This window comes from Triticum aestivum, chromosome 5B, assembly GCF_018294505.1.
Source record: "Triticum aestivum cultivar Chinese Spring chromosome 5B, IWGSC CS RefSeq v2.1, whole genome shotgun sequence".
Classification (NCBI taxonomy): domain Eukaryota; kingdom Viridiplantae; phylum Streptophyta; class Magnoliopsida; order Poales; family Poaceae; genus Triticum; species Triticum aestivum.
Genome location: NC_057807.1, coordinates 483774496 through 483790899, shown reverse-complemented (window position 1 = coordinate 483790899; position 16404 = coordinate 483774496). Strand labels below are relative to the sequence as shown.

General features: G+C 39.0%; 1 long non-coding RNA gene and 1 pseudogene across 1 annotated transcript; both read right to left on the bottom strand.

Moving 5' to 3' along the window:
* Positions 1-5162: 5162 nt before the first annotated feature.
* LOC123114910 (protein farnesyltransferase/geranylgeranyltransferase type-1 subunit alpha-like) lies at positions 5163-7817 on the bottom strand (annotated as a pseudogene).
* A 1272-nt stretch (positions 7818-9089) lies between these two features.
* Positions 9090-9883, bottom strand: LOC123116549 (uncharacterized). The gene is made up of 3 exons (XR_006457111.1): positions 9808-9883; positions 9609-9699; positions 9090-9173 (listed from the first exon to the last, which is right to left on the bottom strand). It is a non-coding gene; the product is annotated as an uncharacterized lncRNA (long non-coding RNA).
* Positions 9884-16404: the final 6521 nt, after the last annotated feature.

Sequence of the window (16404 nt, the reverse complement as noted above, 5' to 3'; positions counted from 1 at the left end):
GTTTCAAAGTAGAATCCAAGTGGAAGCTAGTTACTTGAGGTTCATGCTACCCATTTTCCTAATGTACAAATAATATATTTTCATAGTACTCCCTCTGTCACAAATTACTTCTCGCAAGAATGGATGTATCTAGACATATTTTTAGCTCTAGATACATCCATTTCTAGACAAGTAATTCGGGACGGAGGGAGTATAATATATATCTTTTAGGACCACCACCTTCTTCCTCCTGCACCCGACGCATCCTTTCTTCCTACTCGTCAGTGCATCGCCGCCACCACTTGCGGAGGGTATGCCTGGACAGCCGCCACCAATAGGACGCATCAGAAGACCAACTAGGATGCACTCGAGCAAAGTTGCGGCGGCAAAATTCGGACGCCGAGGACCTCCCATAGTCGCACGATCGAGTAATCATCAAATCAAACTAGCCGCGTGAGAGCATTTCTATGTCTGATTCATCTCAGATCTATCGATCCCCTACCACGATCAGATTTAGATTGACTAGTGCAGCCCAACAATAAGAATTAACTCCGTCCGATCTATCCACTAGAGCAGCCAAAACCAAGCAATATGAGTGTCTGCGTAAACCACGATCAGATCTACCAACTATCCAACCAAAAAGAACTACGTGTATGCGTGATCCACTCACCTCCTGCATGACGATGAGTTGCTTCTCTGTGGCCGTGCCGGGCTGCTCCTGTGCCCACGGAGTCACTCCCTTCATCTTTGTTACCATCTTCACCATGTCCGGGGGTTAAATGATTATGCCTCGATCGCCAATACCTAGCTAGGGTTCTGGGGGCTTGCTACGGCGGTTGGGTGCCTAGCTAGGTGGGTTAATTAGGGTCAAGGGAACACGCTCACTTGTGAAGGGAATGGAAGAAAGTGGAAAGAGGACAATTGGACAAAGATGGCCAGTGTTGTGCGAGCGCGTGGAAGCGAGGCACAAGCACACACGCGTTCTTTTACCATATACAGTCTATATATCATGAAAATGATTAATTCCTACCAAAATCATATCTCATTTCTATTTTTTCTTTTTGTTTTTTTCTAATGGTAGGATGATGCACTCTTTTGCTGACCGAGACCTACTTGTTAAACAAGAAAAATGAAAACAATTTGAAACTAACAACAAAAAGATAAGAGTGATCAAACAACAATAACACCTAGTAAGCAATTCACAATACTATCGGACTCAAAGAAGGGAAGAAACAATGAAAGGCTAAACTTTTTCATTTTATTAGTACTCCCTCTGATTCATAATAAGTGTCAGCAGGTTTGAATTAAAGCTACACTTATGTTGGATCAAAGGGAGTAACAAGTAAATATTTAGTTTGGTGAAAAGAAACATGCAGTGTTGCGGCAGTATCAAAAATGGATCAAAAAAAGTACCCAAGACGATATTTCTTCGATGAAAGGAAGTAAAGTATATAGTAGAATCAAATGGAAAAAATAGTACTATAAATGGTTCAATGAAATTACCGAACCAATAGATGGTAGCATTGAGCTTGTGTGGTTCAAGACCTCATTAGGAGAATGATTTGTAAAGCCAGCATCTTGATTGGCATGTGAGATCAGCACTTGATTTCAACCTGGCAAATTATCGTCACAACCTATATCTTCTTCCATTACTACTTCTTGAGCGACTAGTTCAGTTTTCATAGGGGATTCATGTTTGTCCCTGCTAAGGGTAAGTTGGGTCCCTTCAGTAACTATCAACTTGTCAGCACAACCTATTTCTTCTTCCATCGAAACTTCTTTCCTCTCTTCATTTTCTACCTGGGCTTTAAATTCTTCCCCTCTAGGAACTGGTGGTAACATGTCGCCACAACCTATATTGTCTTCCACAGCCATTTCTTCTACCTCTGCATTTTCTGTTGGAGCTTCAAGTTGAGCCTCTCTAGAAACATCCCCAAGTTGTTGTGAATATATTTTAGTGTACTCTGATTGAGTGGAGTTTAGATCCACAGAAAGATTAAGCCCCTCATCCGACTGCACGGTTATTTCGAAGGTAGGTGTCACACAATGTCCTGGTATTTCATCATATGTGACAAAAGATTAATTTATATGCAATATTTTCATTAGAATTATCTTCATAGTTGCAACATGAAAGTAAGAAAGATACCTCTTGGAACTGTAGTGTGATTTGTTTCCAAGGAAGCCATATCATTTACGTTTGACATTCTGCCGCGAGTGATAATTCCAACTTTAGGAGAGACCACAATGTTGTCGGATTTCTTCTGACGAGCAGTCATCGAGGAGGTTTTCTTCCGAATATTGCGAGAAATCTTGCTCCAGACTACCAAACTATAGTCAGAATATGTGCTTTGAATATGTTGGAACAGTAATGCCTCTTGAATTCATAAGAAATGGCATCACATACTCATTCTTTTGATTCAAAGAAATGGTCAAACGGAAAAGGATAAAAAAATCTTGGATCTCGATTATAAAGCCTATAGGAATTCTGCAGTCCAAGTGGGCCTCTTCACAAAACTCTTGCACATAAAAAATGAGATGAAAGTTTTTGTCACATGATGACATCCTTGTTATATAAGGTAAAAACACAAGATAGGTAGTTTAACTCGCACAACCACAAATTACTTCTATGTACAGTAAACTCCTTCGAATCGCCTAATGCGCACCCCCGGTATATTGTGGGGAACATGCTAACAAATTTTCCACCACACTTAGAGGAATGTAAATAAGAAGCTTGAAACTTGGAACAATATTCACATGTGCACGCCACTCTAGTTTTTGCTAAACTTGTCCTGGCCCAAATGGCCAGCATATGTCTTCAAATATAGGATGTATTAACAACGAACTACCTAAAATTAGAATGTGGATGCATCACAATTTTTTCTTACCATTAAGCGGATACTGGTATGTACTTGCATGTGTTTATACGAAATAATTATCAATAGAAATCATATGGACAATGGCAAAGTATGAAGACACCAAATGGCCATGACATATATGTTGTGTGAAAACGTCTATAAATCTACTGACATGTATTTTGTTTAAGTATTCACGAAAATTATAAGAATGCAGCAATTTTATCATTTACCATTGGAACTTGAGCAAACCAAATACCATATGGAAATAAAAGGTTAGAATAGAGAACCATCAACTTTAGCCACTACGTACATACACAACCAATCTGCTAAATCTAGGAGCACAACTCCGAAGAAACAAGATGACAATGGCAAGACTTAACAAATGGAACTTTCTTGTGATTATCACATCCTTGAGAGTTCACTACCAAATCGAGAACACACTGCTATAACTTCAACTCTTGCTATGGTTCCTAGCTACTATAGTCAGGATAGATTGTACGAGACACTCTAAGACCTTTTACAAGGGATGTAGGAACTGTATATGACTTGTTAGATTGAAGACATGTATGGTTGTGGATCCCCAAATATCTAGAACCTAACATAGTGAGTTGATGGATCCAAGAGTAGAGTTAGATGTTCTTTGACTCGTGGTAGAGGGTTAGATGTGTACTAAGGTGTGGTTGCGGGAAACACTACACATGGTAGTAATGAAATAGTTTTTATTAAATTGTTTTATACATACCGATATGAAGGTATTTTCAAAATTATACTAAAATCCATGGACTCACATGCATTTTATTCATTTAACTCACTTTGCAAAATCTTAGATATAGTATAAGAATATACATAGAATGATAAAGTAATATATATACTACGACATGCTAGTATATAAGATATGATGGTAACTACCACCCGGTGGTAGTAATAAGATATGATATGGGGGGCGCGTTTGTTATTTCCTTTTTAGAGGGAAAGCGCGTTTGTTTGTTGGAAGCACAAGAAAGTCATGTTTTACTTCCCTTCTTCGTTCTGTTTTTTCGCTGCCTTGATTAGGAATCTTTTATTGGTGCCAGCTTAGAATATATGTAGAGAGGAATAGTTTAGGGGACCTCATGATATGCACATCCCCTAGTATTATTTGATTAAGAAAACAAAAGTATGTTCACATGAATCACAATTGGATATATAATCTCTGATTAAATTTAAAGGGAAACCGAAGGCTCGAAAAAGCTACCAGGAGAAACTAGAATCACCTAGCTCCTTAATCCAAACAACTCATTTCTCGACAAAAACTGCTACAAGGTCCCACAATAAGGAAAGGTGATGATGTGCTTCACTTCGAGAAGAGCAGTGGCACTGGCAGCCTCCCATGAGGGTGCAAGAACAGTTACAATACTCCCTCTATTTCTTTTCTTTTTACACCGTTGTCTAAAGTTGAACTCTTCAAAGTTGGATCAAATTTATATTAATAACATTTGCAATACAAAATTAATATAATCAAATCCATCATGGAATATATGTTCCTTCCTATATGTTCAGATCATATTTATTTGATGTTGTAAATCCTGATATTTTTTATTTTAAATTTGGAAGAACTTTACGAATTTAACTTTAGAGAAATCTAATATGCATAGTAAAAAAGAAAAGGAGGAAGTATATGGTGTAGTCAATGATAAGAGCCAGAAAACCTAGTGAGACAAGGAAAAATTCGTCATTGAATTAACAAAAAAAACAAAAAGGTGCTATAAACTTGGGAAAATGGAACCCACCACCCAAACAAGTTCCAATAAATGTGTCTAAAACATAGGGAAACAAAATATAAACTGACAATAATGTGTGAGTACATGAGTGAAAACATGTGCAGAGCATGATTCCGCCGTCCCAAATATAAGTCGTATTAGTTGTCTTTAAGTCAATCATAAAAGTTCGGCAAAAAAAGAGGAATACCAGCATTTACAATACCAAATAAATACACCACAAAAACAGGTGCATCTACTGATATTGATTGGGTATTGTAGGTGTTCATGTAAGTTCAAATTAAGACAAAACTAATATATATGACTCGTATTTTGGAAGGAGGGAATACAGGATGATTACATCGAGCACACATTGGTACAAAAACTAATAATTTTATGATCGTGTACATGCATTAGGTACAGATCACAACAACAGACTCAACTGTAAACAAGGCAAAGTGACTGAAGCAGATTTCAGGATTTTCACACCACCAGTGGCCGTTACTGTAACAATCTGCTCATTGGAGTTTGGTTGTTTATTATCATTCTGCTAACATGTGAATATCAGGCAGTAACATATTCACACAAGACATTGTTGGGCATGCTGTCATTGATTGATTTTTCCCGGTAAAATCAGTACAAATTTTGCTCCGCGCCAAGATCACAGGAAAGGTTTTTCATACACTGCGTCAACCCCTTCGATTGAGTTTACATCATGCTGCTAAAACTATCTTCAGCTGAATTTTCAAATGTCTAAGAAGAAAGAGTGGTCTGGTACCATGACCAGTAGTTTATCCGCAGGGGATCACATTTCTGCAGGACTGAGCAGACAACTACTGCAATATCAGCATGTCCCGTTTCAGGATCAGAGTTCTCCATTGCTTCGATGGTTCCTTTAAGATCATTTGAAGGCTGCAAACCCATGCGAAGAAGATCAAGCAGGAAGCTCAAAGCAAATACGGCATGTCCAATCCTTATCAGGACTTTGTGGCAAGCATAGAAATGCGATTATCAGCCACCAGCAATTGTTATCATCCTTATATAAACCTCTGAGGTATCTCCAGGGGCTTTCATTCTGAGGGTTCACCATAATGGCCTCAACTGTGTAATCTACTTCTGAGTCGCGCATTGCCGCAAGGCCCCTAAGAATTGGTGATCGTGTTACCACAAGGTATCTCCGTTGCAACAACAAAAAAACATACTTCAGTATAATTATGAATATTTGGCCTTAATTCCTCATCAGTAGAAAAAGGCACTCGCACGGAAGAAGTTGGTTTACGAGGTAAAACCAAGATCAATAAAAAGTTAATAAATCAAGGACAAGAATGGAGATTGCAATACTGTTTGATGAAATTAATGCACGATGATCCATGAAACTCTACCCGATGGTGAAGAATCTGAAGTGAAATGGCATATCGAAAACACACAAGAAAGCATCCAAAGAAGGACAAGCAAATGACCTGATTCCAAGCTGAGTTATGGAAGACATCTTCCTCAAGAAGCTGGTTGCAGTACTGCAGTTCACTCTCCATCCACCCAATGCTTGAAGAACCCACTGCATCAATTATAGCAAATCAATTACATTATTATACCCAATATTCTCCTGGTACTAAAATTGCTTAGTACAACAGCCAAGCGAGAAGTAACAAGCTTAAAGGATACAAACATCCAACTTGTACTGAACATCAAAAGGAGATACTGCATACCTGCCTATGGGACCAAGCATGGTAGTTTTTAGCATCCATAGCAAGTATCTTCCTTGTAAAGTCATGTTCACTATTTGCAGCATCTGGTCCTATTTTCTCATTAAGCCATCTCTTGTGATGCCTGAGGGGAAAATATACCTGGAGGGTTAGTTGGAATTTTCACCACAGAGAAGGAAAAGAGTCAGTTTGAATTATGAAAGGATAAAAATATAAGCAAGTGGTAACTCATGCAGAACTCCACAACCGCCAAATTGGAGATTAGTTTCTTGTCAAACGCTATGGCTGCCGCTATAGCTGCTGGGAGAGGCCGTCGCGAAATCGTTTCTCCCGCGATTTTAATCTATGATTACAATTAATAATTCACATACTTATATTTTTTCGGATAGTTAACATACTCATATGGTCATCATTGTTAAGGTGGTTTGTCTATAGTGCTCCTGGTCGGCCATTTCACCACTAATATAGTAATATGGTTATACTTTATTAAATAAACAATAGGAAATTTTCTGGCCACCTTAGAGAGCTCCCACAGGCAGTGGGAATAACATATTTGGATAGATATAACAATATTGGTGTACTTCACTGTTAACGAGAAAGGATGCAAAACCTCGGAAGTTCATTTCAGAGCTTGGGCTGTATTGAGCTTGTTTGTCTTTTTATTTGAAAAGATCAAAATTCACAATTTGGACTTCCAATTTTTTCTAAAAATAACTCCACATGTTTATATCGATATATTCTACATGTATGCAAAGTTTAATGGTGATATATGTTAACATGTGAACTACCAAAAAACAAATTCATAACTTCGATAGCTATGAATAGTACATACATTGTTCTTTATTGAAAATTCACAAATTTTCCATTTTGTGTGGCTCAAATGTTAACGTATTTCATCATGAAACGTTTTACACTTGTAGAATGCATTCATATGAATATATGTATAGAAATCTATGACTTTTTCAGACTTTGAACTATGGTTTTTAATATTTAGAAAAATTCAAGCTCCAAAATGCCTCACTCGCAAAACCTAGCAAGTAAACAGGAATACAATTTCTAAATTAGAACAATAAGCAACGTTCCAAAAAGGTGCTATAATTTTGGGAAAATGCAACCCAATCATATGCACATAATTGAAATTCCACCCAAAAGCAAGTTTGAATGAGTTCCCAAAACAAAGAAAAATTCAATAAAATAATGGTAAAAATAATTCGTTTGAGCACATGGTTGGCACACATGTGCCACAATGCAATACAGTACAAACTCGCACAACACAAATCATTAAGTCGTTCATACATCACAACAACAAATAGCTAAGTTGATTTATTTCACTCTTTGGTAATATTGGCCCCAGCACCTGCTAGTTCCCAGCTAGCAACTTTGCATCAGTTATCATGATGTTCTTTGTCCTCCACCTTCTTGCCAAGCTCCAATGTCATATTGGCAGCTGCAGAGCACCTCGCATCATGTGGGGTTGGACTAGGATCGCTAGTGATGCTCATCTCAAAATCAGGGCATTTCAAACGTACTTCGCCGACATGCATTCCTGAAAAGATAGGAGAGTAACTGGTGGATAAGTGCTCAGAAAATAATGTCACACTAAATCTCACCCTGTACATTTTAAAACTGAACCAAAACTAAACCAAACCGAACCATTAATTTTTTATGGTTTATGATTTCGGTATGGTATGAACTTTTTATATCGTTTTGAATTCTAGATTTTATGGTATATACCAAAAAACCGTATGGTTTTACCGAATAAACCGAAGTAAAAAAAAATATGTATATTTCTTGGGGAGAACAACCATAGAGTAGTCCTTTTTTGTACATAAACTAGATTCATGTTAAGCGCATCCAATTTTCTTGTAACGAATCATATTTCTCTTAATAAGAATGCTAAGCATGTCCATAACCATCCAATCCATGCATGCATATACAGTCGCATATAGTTATATACTCTTTGTATAAAAAAGATATGTGTTTTGAGTCATAAATTTACAAACTATTATATGTCATTTTCAAATTCGCGTCAACTTTGGTTTTATGGTATATACCGAAACCATACCAAAATAATTTGGTATATATTGAACCGAACCGTATCTAAATTTCATACCATATTTACCAAAGTATTAATATCGTACAAACCGAAAAAACGTATAAACCGAACCATGTAAACCGAATGTACAGAGTAAACTAAATCAAACAGCAGTTCTGGTTTTTGCTAGCTGGAAACCTATTCAGTTCTTGACAAGTGGAATGCAATGAAATGAGTAGAGGTGATCTCTAATAGATCCGACAACGGCGCGACACATGTCTTTGGTAACCATGGACCGAACCGTGATGTTTAATAAACCTAACACTTGAATAGAGCACAGACAAGTGGTTTAGAGATATGACCTTTTGAAAACTCTTTAGCCCAAGGGGTGCTACACGGATTGGATTCAACAAACGCTAATCAGAAAGTACGTGGCACAAGACCCATTTCTATGAAATTCTTATTATTGTGCCTATATGGTCCAAGAACTCAATGCTTGTCCATTTGGAAAATTAAAGAGATAAGAGTAAAGGTATTTAGAGACACCATCTGCTAGTGAAGGTAGTACTGTGTATCTAGGGGCCATCCAATCGCAATCACAGCAGATATCATTAAGCTCCTGCATTGACAAGTGTCAAAGGTACAGATGGCATTTAAAATTTTAATGCATCAGTGCAGCGCGAAGTTTCTTACCATGCATTTATCGCGTTGTGCGAGTGCCTCCTTAAATTTCAATTCCATTCTATTAGTGCTCTTGGTTTCCCATCATCGCCAGAGAAAATTAGATTGGCAACTTTCATTATATTTGAGCTAGGTTCCTTATATTTCTCCATTGTTGACAACACTTCTTTTGTCATCTTCTTTTCTGCATAAGGTTTAAACATGATGAGTAATGGAAATGTGGAACTCATACATAAATTAAAATCATGGGTGACACTGCCGCAATAGCGGCGCTATCACGAATCTGAAACGGCTGCGCTATCTGCATGGCATGGGAAATTGCCGGAGATTGCAACATTCCTTCCTTACTCATCGTGGCCAAATCCATGCCGCAATTTCTGTTCGCCGGCGATTTTAAACTATGAACTCATATAGAAATAACTTCTTGCCAAAATATGCCACACTTCTAACAGACGATTTGTCCACAGTTTAAAGTGAGGAACACGACAGTTTAACACAGAACTTTGGGAAATATATGGCTCCCAGCAAAACATGCCCACAATGTTTGCCACAAAACAATGACAATTCTAGAAGTGATTATCAATCTAACGATGTTTAGATGTGTAAAATGGTAGAATACCAGTCTTAATTTTCTGAATGTCCATCTTAATTTTATGAATGTCCATATCACATTGAGCACTTCCATCTTGAAGTATGAATTCCTTACGAAGCTGAAACAAAGAGGGGATGAATTTACATAAGATTCTCAACTAGAACAAAATATAAGAAACACAAGCATCATTTTTTTCCTGAAACAAAAGAGAAGACATATAACATACAATAGAATCCCGTATTTTCTTAATCTCTACCACGGAATCACGAATCTGATCATTGCTATTCTCAGTGACGCCACCTTCAATGAAATTAAGAACACATAGGTTAAAAAGTTGGAGGACCAATAACCAATAATAGGGAAAACAAGCTGTCTTGCGATCGCAACCTGACTTAGGCGCTTTCATGATTTGGCGTTCCAATGCACCATCCTTCATTTCAACATCAATACGTGGTTCCTGATACAACCATTTATTCAAATGACCTAGGTCTATATTACTCACAATAATATCAAGTGCATAGGAAAAACAAAAATGAATAGTGCAACAACCTAAAATGGAGAGAGAGAGATAATAAGGCACTACTAGAATAACTCGGGACAAAACCAGATTCTAGTAGCGTAACTGAAGTATCTGTGCATGTGCTTGGCCACTGTTCATCAATCAAGGTGACTGCTAGCTAGCTAGCTTGCACGTATGTATGCTGCTGCTCTCTGGTGAATTTATCAAGCGATCAAAAGCCAACAATATTAGCCAGGACTTCCCACACACAAAAAAACAAGACTTGCCTAACTTATGGTCGCTATTTGGTCACCAAAAAAAATGTTATGATCACTATATCGTAGGTAGATGCAACCAACAGATAATTTTTAACAACTACTCAAGCAGAAAATAGTTAAACATTTCAGTTGTACATTCTTATGGTTGCATCATTTAAGAAATAGTATGACCGAGATGGCCTCTCCCATTTCTGCAAGTATATGAATAAGTATAGTTTTTTTTTGCAGGGAATGAACAAGTACAGTTTGACATAGCAAAATAAAAATTACTGCATATCGTAGTTATTAAAAAGAGAGTTACACGAACTAAGAAGGGAGGGGTTTCTGCTTGTTGTGGTTGCCTATACTGTATCCCTAGGCCCAGTTTTGTACCGTCGCCCTGACGTATGCCTGCGTGCGCCCATGCTTCTGATCGGCTCCGGCCATCCTCCGATGCGATGCGCCTTCTCTACTGCCGCATGGGGGTGAGACTAGGCTTCGCCGCTGCCACCATATCTCCATCGCCTAGCTAACATTTTCTTTATTTTTATTTCGAGGCGGGAGCAATCCCGGTACACACAAGGAAAGAGCATATGTTCTGGGTTGGGCCTCCAATGCGCATCGAGACCGACCACTACACAATTAACACAACACATCATTTTAACGACCCCCTAAACTATCACATTTTGACCCCTCAAAAGACTAGGATCCCGCTACAAATCAGATGTCAGATTTTTTTACCGTGGCAAATCGAACCTTTTATAGCGTTTTAGAAAAAACTATCACATCTCATTCCTAAAAAAGGAAAAAATCTATCACATCTGGGACGCATCAATCCTAGAAAGGAAAAAATCTATCACATCTAGCGGTGGGGCGATTAGTACTACACTACTACTACAGAATCAGTTTTGGTCGATTTATTGCTTGGAAGTCGCTTGATCTTGGTGCGAGTACCAGAGGGAAAATTAACCAGATGCAATCTAGCTAGCTAGCGATCCAGCAGAATCTCACCCCGATTCGTCCAGCCATAGCTGCTTGGGTTCACGCCCGATTCGTCCCAGCGCATGACGGCATGAGCAACGCCACCCACCATCTTCTTCGTCCTGCACCCGACGTGTCCCCACGCTTCCTACCCTCACCGCTCGCCACCCTCAACTCAACGAAGGCGGATACGACCAACTAGGGCGCAGTCAAGAAAAACCGCGGCGGCGAAATCCCCACATCTGTCCCTTCCGATCGACCCCTTACCCGTATGTGCATGCGAGATGCGCCCCCCTATACCACGATCAGATCGGATTCAGATTTACCAGGGGGCGCAACAAATAACAGCAAAGAGCTCCGTCGACGACCTATAGCTAGCAGCCAGGCAAGACGTGCTCCACTCACCTCTGGCACGGCGACGAGCTCCGGGGCCGTGCCGCGCTGCTCCTGCGCCCGCGGCGTCACTCCCTTCAACTTCGTCACCATCTTTAACTCCCTCCTCTTTTTCCGCCCCATACGATTCAGCCTCTCTTGCTAGGGTTTTTGGGGGCCAAGTGCGGCGGCTGGGTGGCTACACCTACCCTGCCGGTGGGTTTTCGGCCTTTGTACGAGGAGAGGGCGAAGCGAAAGACAGAAATGGCAGGGCTTGAATGCCTGTTTCTCTGCGAGCGCGTGATTTCCACTTTGGAAGACTACACTAGTTGTCTACCCGACGGACTAGGAATTTTTGGAAGTTTGTAAATATTGTGCATAGAAAGTTTCCATAAGTATACATTTTTTTGCTTTAAAATCTTACAAATATTTATTTATGTATATATCTTTTAGTACTAGCCATTTTCTAGTGTACAAATAATATATTTCATAGTACTCCCTCTGTCCCAAATTACTTGTCGCAAGAATGGATGTACCTAGACATTTTTTAGCTCTAAATACATACATTTCTACGACAAGTAGTTCGGGACGGAGGGAGTATAATATATATCTTTTAGGACCACCACCTTCTTCCTCCTGCACCCGACGCATCCTTGCTTCCTACTCGTCGGTGCCTCGCCGCCACCACTTGCGGAGGGTATGCTCGGACAGCCGCCACCAACAGGACGCATCAGAAGACCAACTAGGATGCATTCGAGCAAAGCTGCAGCGGCAAAATTCGGACGCCGAGGACCTCCCATAGTCGCACGATCGAGTAATCATCAAATCAAACTAGCCGCGTGAGAGCATTTCTATGTCTGATTCATCTCAGATCTATCGATCCCCTACCACGATCAGATTTAGATTGACTAGTGCAGCCCAACAACAAGAATTAACTCTGTCCGATCTATCCGCTAGAGCAGCCAAAGCCAAGCAATATGAGTGTTTGCGTAAACCACGATCAGATCTACCAACTATCCAACCAAAAAGAACTATGTGTGTGTGTGATCCAGTCACCTCCTGCACGTCGATGAGTTGCTTCTCTGTGGCCATGCCGGGCTGCTCCTGTGCCCACGGAGTCACTCCCTTCATCTCCGTTACCATCTTCGCCATGTCCGGGGGTTAAATGATTATGCCTCGATCACCAATACCTAGCTAGGGTTCTGCGGGCTCGCTGCGGCGGTTGGGTGCCTAGCTAGGTGGGTTAATTAGGATCAAGGGAACGCGCTCACTTGTGAAGGGAATGGAAGAAAGTGGAAAGAGGACAATTGGACAAAGATGGCCAGTGTTGTGCGAGCGCGTGGAAGCGAGGCACAAGCACACACGCGTTCTTTTACCATATACGGTCTATATATCATGAAGATGATTAATTCCTACCAAAATCATGTCTCATTTCTGTTTTTTTATTTTTATTTTTTTCTAATGGCAGGATGATGCACTCTTTTGCTGACCGAGACCTACTTGTTAAACAAGAAAATGAAAACAATTTGAAACTCACAACAAAAAGATAAGAGTGATCAAACAACAACAACACCTAGTAAGCAATTTGCAATACTATCGGACTCAAAGAAGGGAAGAAACAATGAAAGGCTAAACTTTTTCATTTTATTAGTACTCCCTCCGATTCATAATAAGTGTCAGCGGGTTTGAATTAAAGTTACACTTATGTTGGATCAGAGGAGTAACAAGTAAATGTTCAGTTTGGTGAAAAGAAACATGGACTATTGCGGCAGTATCAAAAATGGATTAAAAAAGTACCCAAGACAATATTTCTTCGATGAAAGGAAGTAAAGTATATAGTAGAATCAAATGGGAAAAGAATAGTACTATAAATGGTTCAATGAAATTACCGAACCAATAAATGGTAGCGTTGAGCTTGTGTGGTTCAAGACCTCATCAGGGGAATGATTTGTAAAGCCAACATCTTGATTGGCATGTGAGATCAGCACTTGATTTGAACCTGGCAAATTATCGTCACAACCTATATCTTCTTCCATTACTACTTCTTGAGCCACTAGTTCAGTTTTCACAGGGGATTCATGTTTGTCCCTGCTAAGGGTAAGTTGGGTCCCTTCAGTAACTATCAACTTGTCATTACAACCTATTTCTTCTTCCATCAAAACTTCTTCCCTCTCTTCATTTTCTACCTGGGCTTTAAATTATGCCCCTCTAGGAACTGGTGGTAACATGTCACCACAACCTATATTGTCTTCCACAGCCATTTCTTCTACCTCTGCATTTTCTGTTGGAGCTTCAAGTTGAGCCTCTCTAGAAACATCCCCAAGTTGTTGTGAATATATTTTAGTGTACGCTGATGGAGTGGAATTTAGATCCACAGAAAGATTAAGCCCCTCATCCGACTGCACAGTTATTTCGAAGGTAGGTGTCACACAATGTCCTGGTATTTCATCATATGTGACAAAAGATTAATTTATATGCAATATTTTCATTAGAATTATCTTCATATTTGCAACATGAAAGTAAGAAAGATACCTCTTGGAACTGTAGTGTGATTTGTTTCCAAGGAAGCCATATCATTTATGTTTGACATGCTGCCGCGAGTGATAATTCCAACTTTAGGAGAGACCACAATGTTGTCGGATTTCTTCTAACGAGCAGTCATCGAGGAGGTTTTCTTTCGAGTATTGCGAGAAATCTTGCTCCAGACTACCAAACTACAGTCAGAATATGTGCTTTGAATATGTTGGAACAGTAATGCCTCTTGAATTCATAAGAAATGGCATCACATACTCATTCTTTTGATCAAAGAAATGGTCAAACAGAAAAGGATAAAAAAATCTTGGATCTCGATTATAAAGCCTATAGGAATTCTGCAGTCCAAGTGGGCCTCTTCACAAAACTCTTGCACATAAAAAATGAGATGAAAGTTTTTGTCACATGATGACATCCTTGTTATATAAGGTAAAAAACAGAAGATAGGTAGTTTAACTCGCACAACCACAAATTACTTCTATGTACAGTAAACTCCTTCGAATCGCCTAATGCGCACCCCGGTATATTGTGGGGAACATGCTAACAAATTTCCCACCACACTTAGAGGAATGTAAATAAGAAGCTTGAAACTTGGAACAATATTCACATGTGCATGCCACTCTAGTTTTTGCTAAACTTATCGTGCCCCAAATGGCCAGCATATGATTTCAAATATAGGCTTTATTGACAATGAACTACCTAAAATTAGAATGTGGATGCATCACAATTTTTTCTCACCATTAAGCGGATACTCGTATGTACTTGCATGTGTTTATACGAAATAATTATCAATAGAAATCATATGGACAATGGCAAAGTATGAAGACACCAAATGGCCATGACATATATGTTGTGTGAAAATGTCTATAAATCTACTGACATGTATTTTGTTTAAGTATTCACAAAAATTATAAGAATGCAGCAATTTTATCATTTACCATTGGAACTCGAGCAAACCAAATACCATATGGAAATAAAAGGTTAGAATAGAGAACCATCAACTTTAGCCACTACGTACATACACAACCAATCTGCTAAATCTAGGAGCACAACTCCGAAGAAACAAGATGGCAATGGCAAGACTTAACAAATGGAACTTTCTTGTGATTATCACATCCTTGAGAGTTCACTACCAAATCGAGAACACGCTGCTATAACTTCAACTCTTGCTATGGTTCCTAGCTACTATAGTTAGGATAGATTGTACGAGAGATTCTAAGACCTCTTACAAGGGATGTAGGAACTGTATATGACTTGTTAGATTTAAGACATGTATGGTTGTGGATCCCCAAATATCTGGAACCTAACATAGTGAGTTGATGGATCAAAGAGTAGAGTTAGATGTTCTTTGACTGGTGGTAGAGGGTTAGATGTGTACTAAGGTGTGGTTGTGGGAAACACTACACATGGTAGTAATGTAATAGTTTTTATTATATTGTTTCATACATACCAATATGAAGGTATTTTCAAAATTATACTAAAATCCATGGACTCACATGAATTTTATTCATTTAACTCACTTTGAAAAATCTTAGATATAGTATATGAATATACATAGAATGATAAAGTAATATATATACTACCACATGCTAGTATATAAGATATGATGGTAACTACCACCCGGTGGTAGTATATGAGACATGAGAGTAACTACCACAGGGAGGGATTATGGAGGAGATCCCAAGAGATACAAATCCCCTGACATTATTTGATAAAAGAACTGACTTGTGGCCATGTGAATCATAATTGAAAATAAAATCTTGAGAAATCAAAGGCTTCAAAACCCTACGGAGAAATAGAATCACATAGGTCCATCTTAAATCCAAACTACCCGGGGCTCAATCAAACTGCTATAAGGTAACACAACAATGAAAGACATATAATGTCCTTACATTTCAAGAGTTGTGGTGAGGCTCCAATGATGGTGGTAGGGATGAATTTGAAAGAAGTATAATATATGATGTAGTTCACTAGTCAGGTAAAAACATGTGGAAAGCCTCATAAGACAAACAAGAATGGAAACATTGAATTAACAAAAATAAATCAACCATCCAAAAAGGTGCAACAATTTGATCGATATTTCTAGTAAAATTAGTACAGATGTTGCAGTGCCAAATCGAGAACGCCGCCATACCTCAAACACTTGGTATGGCTCCAGCCAACTATAATTGGGATCAGCCGC